Below are 6,900 nucleotides of genomic sequence, written 5' to 3' on the forward strand. Positions count from 1 at the left end.
CAACATTTTTACACTGGTTCCCATGAGTATAGTTTCCAGGAAGTGACTGATGCAAAGGACCCGGAGGCACTCACATTCAGTGGGCACTGTTACAGGAGAGAAACACTGAGGAAACATTGTATAAAGGGCAGTGAGCAATTCTGACCTGTTCTATGGAGCAATCTTGGATCCAGCTTCCAAAGCTCCATGCTATCTAAACATCCTTGAAAAGGACAGTCTGGAAAGTTGCTTCCAGTAGCCATTTCAATATGTAGATACAGGTCTTCTTAATTTTTGAAAGTTTTATTTAATAATGATTGTAAATATTAATAATATTTGTTTCAATTTATTTGAGTACTTCATCTAATTATATCCTTTTTTTTTTAATAGTTATCTTCTATTTTATCCATTTTCTTCTCAAATACTTAAATTCTTTATTTTCACTTCCCTGCTTTCTGTTTTTCTTTCCTGGTTCCCTTAGCAAATATGCAGTTCACTCTCTTCTCCCTTGGCCAACGTATAAATTGTCTTCATTTTTGAAATTATGTTTGTCTTTTTACCTTATAGTTCCTAAATTCATTTAATTCTCATTTCATTTTTCTCTTTCATTAACAGTTTACATTTCTATTCTGAATTTCAAAATTCTAACTCAAGGTTTTCTTCATATCCCCAACTGCTTGTTGAGAATGTTTAATTAAAGTTTCATATCATTTTATACTTTTCTTCTCCTCTGTTGTGTTTGTTTTGGAGTTGGGGGTGTTGTTTGTTTTTTGAGTTATTTAGTTGGAGGGAAAGCAATTTTATTGGCTTAAATGCCTTGATTCTCATTTTCTGTTTTCTTCTTATGGTAACTTTGTATAGATAAAGACTGTATTTTGTGGACCAAAATTGGCCATATAATATTCTTTATTCAAGAATAGTCTCAGTGTGGCAACAGTTAATTTTTTATTTAATTCATGGAAGTTGGGAGGGGTGTTGTGCCATCTTACCATTTTTCTCCTTTCCATATGCCTTTTTATCTTTCACTTTTCAAGAACCAATGCTCCCTCTTTGGTGCTTGTACGCTGTCAGATGCTCTCCCCGCAGGTGACCCACCGGGGCTCTTGCCAGTATTTTTGCAGTTACAGTGAATTTTCTTTTTTTGGAGGTGATTTTAGTTAAGTCACAGGACCTCTGTCCTTTTCTTCTCTTGTTCCGGTGACCCACCTCACACTCTGTAGATGCTGACAGAAGGAGACTGACTGAGAGCTCTGCTGGAAACTGATGTTTATTTTTCCTACTAACAGGTCTCTTGAACTTGCGTAGTTTCTCTGTCTTCCGACTGCAAACACTGTGGTAAGTACAGACGTTTGAAGCTAGCAACAAGGCACGCTTTAAATATTATCTATTCCTCACTAGCACACTTATGGACTCAAATAGTAAATTTTGAAGAGCCTCTATATTTTTTCAACATTTTTTTTTTCTAATTTGGGGCCCTTAGTTCTACATTCATATCCCTCTTAAACTAATTTTTCATGTTAATTGCTAATTTCATGTTAAGTTGCCCCTAAATTATATATGTATGTGTGTATTATATGTATACACATATTTTTTGAAATCAAGTTCTAGTGTTTCCTGACAATAAGATTTCTTTTCTAGTAAATACACTCTGAGAGCTTGTCCCTATTTAGGTGGCCATTAATTTTATGTGAAATAACTGTCACCAACTAAGTCAGTCAGTAACTCTTCCCTGTTATAATTTGGATTTAAAGATATTATTTTCTATAAAAAATATTATATTAGATTCAGGAGTTTCATAAGCAAATAACTTTTTTATTATTTGATAATTGCTTTTTTGTTGTGTTGTGTGAAATGAAACAATGAAACCCAATCTTAAAAATCTTGTTTTCAAAATGTCTTTCAAATACAATATTTTACTAGTAAAAAACAAGTAATGCTTTTTAAAATTTCAGAGATAAATTCCAAATCTCAGTTTTTTACTCCCTATGGCAATATTTTCCACTGAAAACATGTCAAGCGATTCTCAGTACACCCAAATATCTCAGTTGCTAAGCAACTGCTAATGAATTTTCCACCAAAAAGGTTTCAGACCAGGCCTCTGAGATATCAAATACTCACACAGCCCTTGATGCTTTTACAAATGTCCCTCTATTGTAGCATAAAAAATTTACTCTAAATAATAAGTACCTACTGATTATAGCAAAATATTAGAAAAAAGGCAAATAAAATTCATTTTAGTTTGCCATTCCTAAGTCACAGTCTCTTTTATTACTTTTTCCCCTAAGAAATACAGATAATTCAATACCCATAAATATATTTTGTAAAAAACAATCAATATACTTCAATGACTTCAAATTTTTTCAAATATGATTAAAATTTTGATTTATGTTATTTTTATTTAATAATGTAATTCAAAGTAACTTAAAAGTAATGTTTTTTATTTACTGTAATTGTGATTGTATCATTAAAAATGAATAAATACCTAATACCAAAAGCTCTTCCCAATACCAAAAGCTCTTCCTTTAAGGGAAAAATCTGAAGCATACAGAGGCATTGTGCCGGTTACTTGTTTCTCTGAAGTAGGTTGTATGCGCACAGAATCTGGAAATGGGAAATTATGAAAGAACTTTCAATTGCTCTTATTTTCTCAGTGGTATAGGAAACAGGTCATCTGTTGAGAGGGAAGATGGGGAGAAGCTGTTGGATGTTTAAAAAGGAGCTGATGTGAAACTGGGTGATGGAACTATGTACTCGTGCTGGGCTTCTTTAAAAGTTGTCTTACTGTTGATGTTCATGGATTAATTATGATTGCAGTTAGCACAATTTTTTTTTTTTCTACAGTTACACATGCAGGAATGGAGGAGTACATTTTAGATTTATTCATGGTTTTCTATATGGAACTTACTGAATGTGAAGAAGAGAAAAAAAGCCCTCATTGGAGAAGACTTCATGGGATACAGTGGTTTTTTATGAAGAGCCATATAAGAGAAAAAGAAGGTGAAATTTTAGATCAGAAGAGAGGTGCAGGATATAGAGGCTTTCACTGTTAACTGGCTGTGGTAGATATTTTTTAGTAGTGTTCCTATATTAGTTTTCAGTTGCTGTGTAGCAATTTACATGTGCCTAGTGACTCAAGGGCTCCCCTGATAGCTCAGTTGGTAGAGAATTTCACTCAATCACTCACTCACTAGTGACTTAAAGCAACACACTTTCATTATCTTGCAGTTTCCATGAATTAGAAGTCTGAGCATGGTTTGCTTAGGGTCACAGAGCTGTAATCAAGGTGTCAGCCAGCTTTGTTCTCATTTAGAGTCTCCACATAAGGGAGGGTCTCCCTCCGGGCTCATTCAGTTTGTTGGAGAATTCCTTTCCTTGTGGATTTTTGACTGAGAGTCTTGACTTCTTACTGGATCCAGCCTCAGGTGTGGAGGTCATCCACAGTTCCCTCTTCAGTTGGATAAGGCAGATTCTAATGACATAATCACAGCTGTGACCCCGTCACCTTTGCTGTATAATGAAATTAATGAAGGGAGTGGCATGCTATCACCCTTTCGACATTCTGTTGGGAAGAAGCCAGTCACCTGTCTTCACACCCTGTGTGATTCACTGGGTTTCACTGAGGGTGTGTCAGCTGCAGGCTGCAATTGGTTTTCATGTCTTTATCTGCTTCCTTGAGTTGTTTCGAAGCAGACTCATTGATGTGAAGAACTGATTTATTCCAAAGACCCTGCTGCTCGGAAAGATTGAAGGCGGGAGGAGAAGGGGACGACAGAGGATGAGATCGTTGGATGGGATCACCGACTTGATGGGCATGAATTTGAGCAAGCTCTGGGAGTTGGTTATGTACAGGGGAGCCTGGCATGCTGCAGTCCATGGGGTCGCAAAGAGTCGGACACGACTGAGCGACTGGACGGAGCTGGGTTGATTCTGGCCTCCACCTTGTTGCCTGCTTTGGCCAATAGAATTACAGCCAATGTAAGGCAGGCAGAGACTTGAAAAGTGCTTGCCCTTTAAGACTTGCTTTCTCCTGGGACGCTACTACTGTTGGAAGAAGCCAGGCTAGCAAGTTGGGTGGTGACCAAGTGTCAAATGTGAGAGTGAGGCCATCCTAGAAAATGCAGCCCTAGTCGCTGCATCAGTTGATCACACGTGCGTGATTGCCCAGGAGAGGTCCGATAAGCCTGCCCAGAGCTGCTGGTTTGCCGCTGCGATTTTACGTCTCCACTTAGATTTTTGTCTAAGTACTCCCTTCTTTCTTTTAAGAAGGTGAACTTTTATACTTTATTCTTTATATAGTAATCGTTTTCTTTAGAGTGGACTCCATGTAAATACCGGTCATGGGTTGAATTGTGCCCTCTAGGGCTTCCCTGGTGGCTCAGAGGGTAAAGTGTATTCCTGCAATGCGGGAGACCTGGGTTCGATTCCTGGGTCGGGAAGATCCCCTGACGAAGGAAATGGCCACCCACTCTGGTACTCTTGCCTGGAAAATCCCATGAACGGAGAAGCCTGTAGGCTGCAGTCTGTGGTAGGCTACAGTCTATGGGGTCACAAAGAGTCGGACACGACTGAGCAACTTCGCTTCACTTCAGAGGATATGCTGAGGTCCTCACTCACGGCACCTCAGAGCGTGACCTTATTTGAAAATAGGGTTCTTGCAGGTTCACTATTTTTTAATGCATTTATGTAAGCTTGGTGTTAAGTCTTCATTAAACATTATATATTGAATTGTCCAAAAAGTTCATCTGGGTTTTTCTGTAAGATGTTATTCAAAAGCCATTATGAACACTTTGGAAAACCCGATATAATTTACTAGTGAAGTCACTGCAGCCTATAATTTTCTCTATAGGAAGATTTTCACTAGAAATTTGATTTATTGAAGGTATAGAGATACAGAGTTTCTATTTCTTTTTGTGTCAGTTTAAAAAGTTTGGATATTTAAGGTAATTTTTTCCATTTCCTCCAAGTTGCTGAAGTTGTTACCGTAAAGCTCTTCATTTTCTTTTATTAGGTTTTAATGATTATAAGATGTTTAGTGATGTCCTCCTTTCTCTTAGTACTTATATTATTTGTAAAACTCTCTATCATACTTCCTCTTTTATTTATATGTTAAAGTTAAAATATATAATTTTTAAGTTGCAGGTTATTTTTAAATCTTGTGTTATTTATTTCTAATTTAATTCTCTTTGGGGAAAGACCTTACTCTAAATTATTTTAAAATATTTAAATACTTTGAGGCCTATTTTTATAACTTATGTTCTACCTATGAAGAGCATATTGGAATATCTATATGCATTTGAAAACTCATTTGAGTTCCTGTATGTGCCTCTGATTTTCTAATATCTATTTTTTTTTCAGTTTACTCACTAAGCTTCTATACAGACCATTTCAAGCCTTCCCTGTGTGTGACTGTGTGGGTATAATGCTAAGTTGTGTCTGACTCTTTGTGATCCCATTGATTGTAGCCCTTCAGGCTCCTCCCTCCGTGGGATTCTCCAGGCAATAATCCTGGGAATGGGTTGCCACTCCAGTGTGCTCCTCCAGGGGATCTTCCTGGCCCAGGGATTGAACCTGTGTCTCTTGTGGCTCCCGCATTGGAAGGTGGGTTCTTTACCATTGCGCCACTTCCTCAAATTTCTAAACCTTCTCATCTATTTTTCACAGAAAATGACCTTACTTCTCACTGCATAGAGAAAATAGATGGTCCAGACAGGCATGCTCTCACTTTCTCAAACCAAATATAGAAACCTATTTTCCTCTGATAAAGTAGTGGAGTTTTTCTTCCTATCAAAGACTAATCCCTTTGCTCAGAAACTTGCCTCTCTCTCTTCCATAAACCTTACCCCAAAGTTTATCCCTTATCTCTCATAGAGTTTAAGCCTTTCAGATAGCTCTTTCTCACTTGCTATTAAATTTGCTGCAACTCAGGGAAGAATAAGAAGTAACGCTGCAACTAAACCCCTTTCTTAGCCCCTCATCCTCCTGGGGTTACCTTCAGATTTGTTTTCCCTCCCTCCCAGCAAAACTTCTCAGGCATTTTTTTTCCAGTCTTTGATTTTCCCCTCACCTTCAGTTTATTCCTATTCAAACAGCAATTTTACTATTTTCCTTTCAAATAGTTGAAAGGAAAACAGTAAACTGTTAATGGAACAACTGACTGTGTTAGTTAACTCTAATACATTACCTAGAGTCATCTATCTTTTTATTAATACATGGCATTTGTTTTTCCCAGGCAAGAAAGGATAATTTCAGAGACCAGCGTCAAAGACCATACAAAGTCGTTGTAATCACTCACTGCGAGGAACAGACTCATGGACACAGACTGTTCAGTCTGAGCTGACATCACCATTCTAGTAGATGGTGGCAGGACTCTTCCAGGGACAGACTGAGGATTTCCATGAATTTCTTTTCATTCCAAATAGGACACATAATGAGAGCTGCTTAAATCCAGATTCTTACAAAAAATAAATAATATGAATGAAAATAATAACAATAATAATGAGAATATAATTTTGATTATCTGTTTTGGAATATCGTTGCTATTGTGCTACTATAGCACAATATTCTACATTCTATGTAGAATATAATATGTCTATATTCTGAGAGGCAATGAGACAATCTTGCACATCCTTCCTAATCTAGTTCTAATTTTTGTACACGGTGCTTATATAAACTGAAATAAAACACTGCTGGATTGACATTGTCTTCTCACTGACCCCATGGAAACACTTGTAGGAAGTCACTCTGCTTTTGATAGCAGTATAGTTATTTGCTTGCATTCAAAAAGGACCTGTTCTCTTTTTTTGGTCAGGTTATTATTGTACAAATCAATTGCACAATAAGTATATGTCCTGAGGATAATATATGAAGATAAACTTTATTCAGAACATGAACTATGGTGCAACATTCTTGTCATTCCTTTGT

General features: G+C 37.0%; 1 long non-coding RNA gene across 1 annotated transcript; it reads left to right on the top strand.

Moving 5' to 3' along the window:
- The first annotated feature begins 3,815 nt into the window (after nt 1–3,815).
- On the top strand, nt 3,816–6,676 carry LOC123331171. The gene is made up of 2 exons (XR_006547681.2): nt 3,816–4,245; nt 6,209–6,676. It is a non-coding gene; the product is annotated as an uncharacterized LOC123331171 (long non-coding RNA).
- Nucleotides 6,677–6,900: the final 224 nt, after the last annotated feature.

This window comes from Bubalus bubalis, chromosome 22, assembly GCF_019923935.1.
Source record: "Bubalus bubalis isolate 160015118507 breed Murrah chromosome 22, NDDB_SH_1, whole genome shotgun sequence".
Classification (NCBI taxonomy): Eukaryota; Metazoa; Chordata; class Mammalia; order Artiodactyla; family Bovidae; genus Bubalus; species Bubalus bubalis.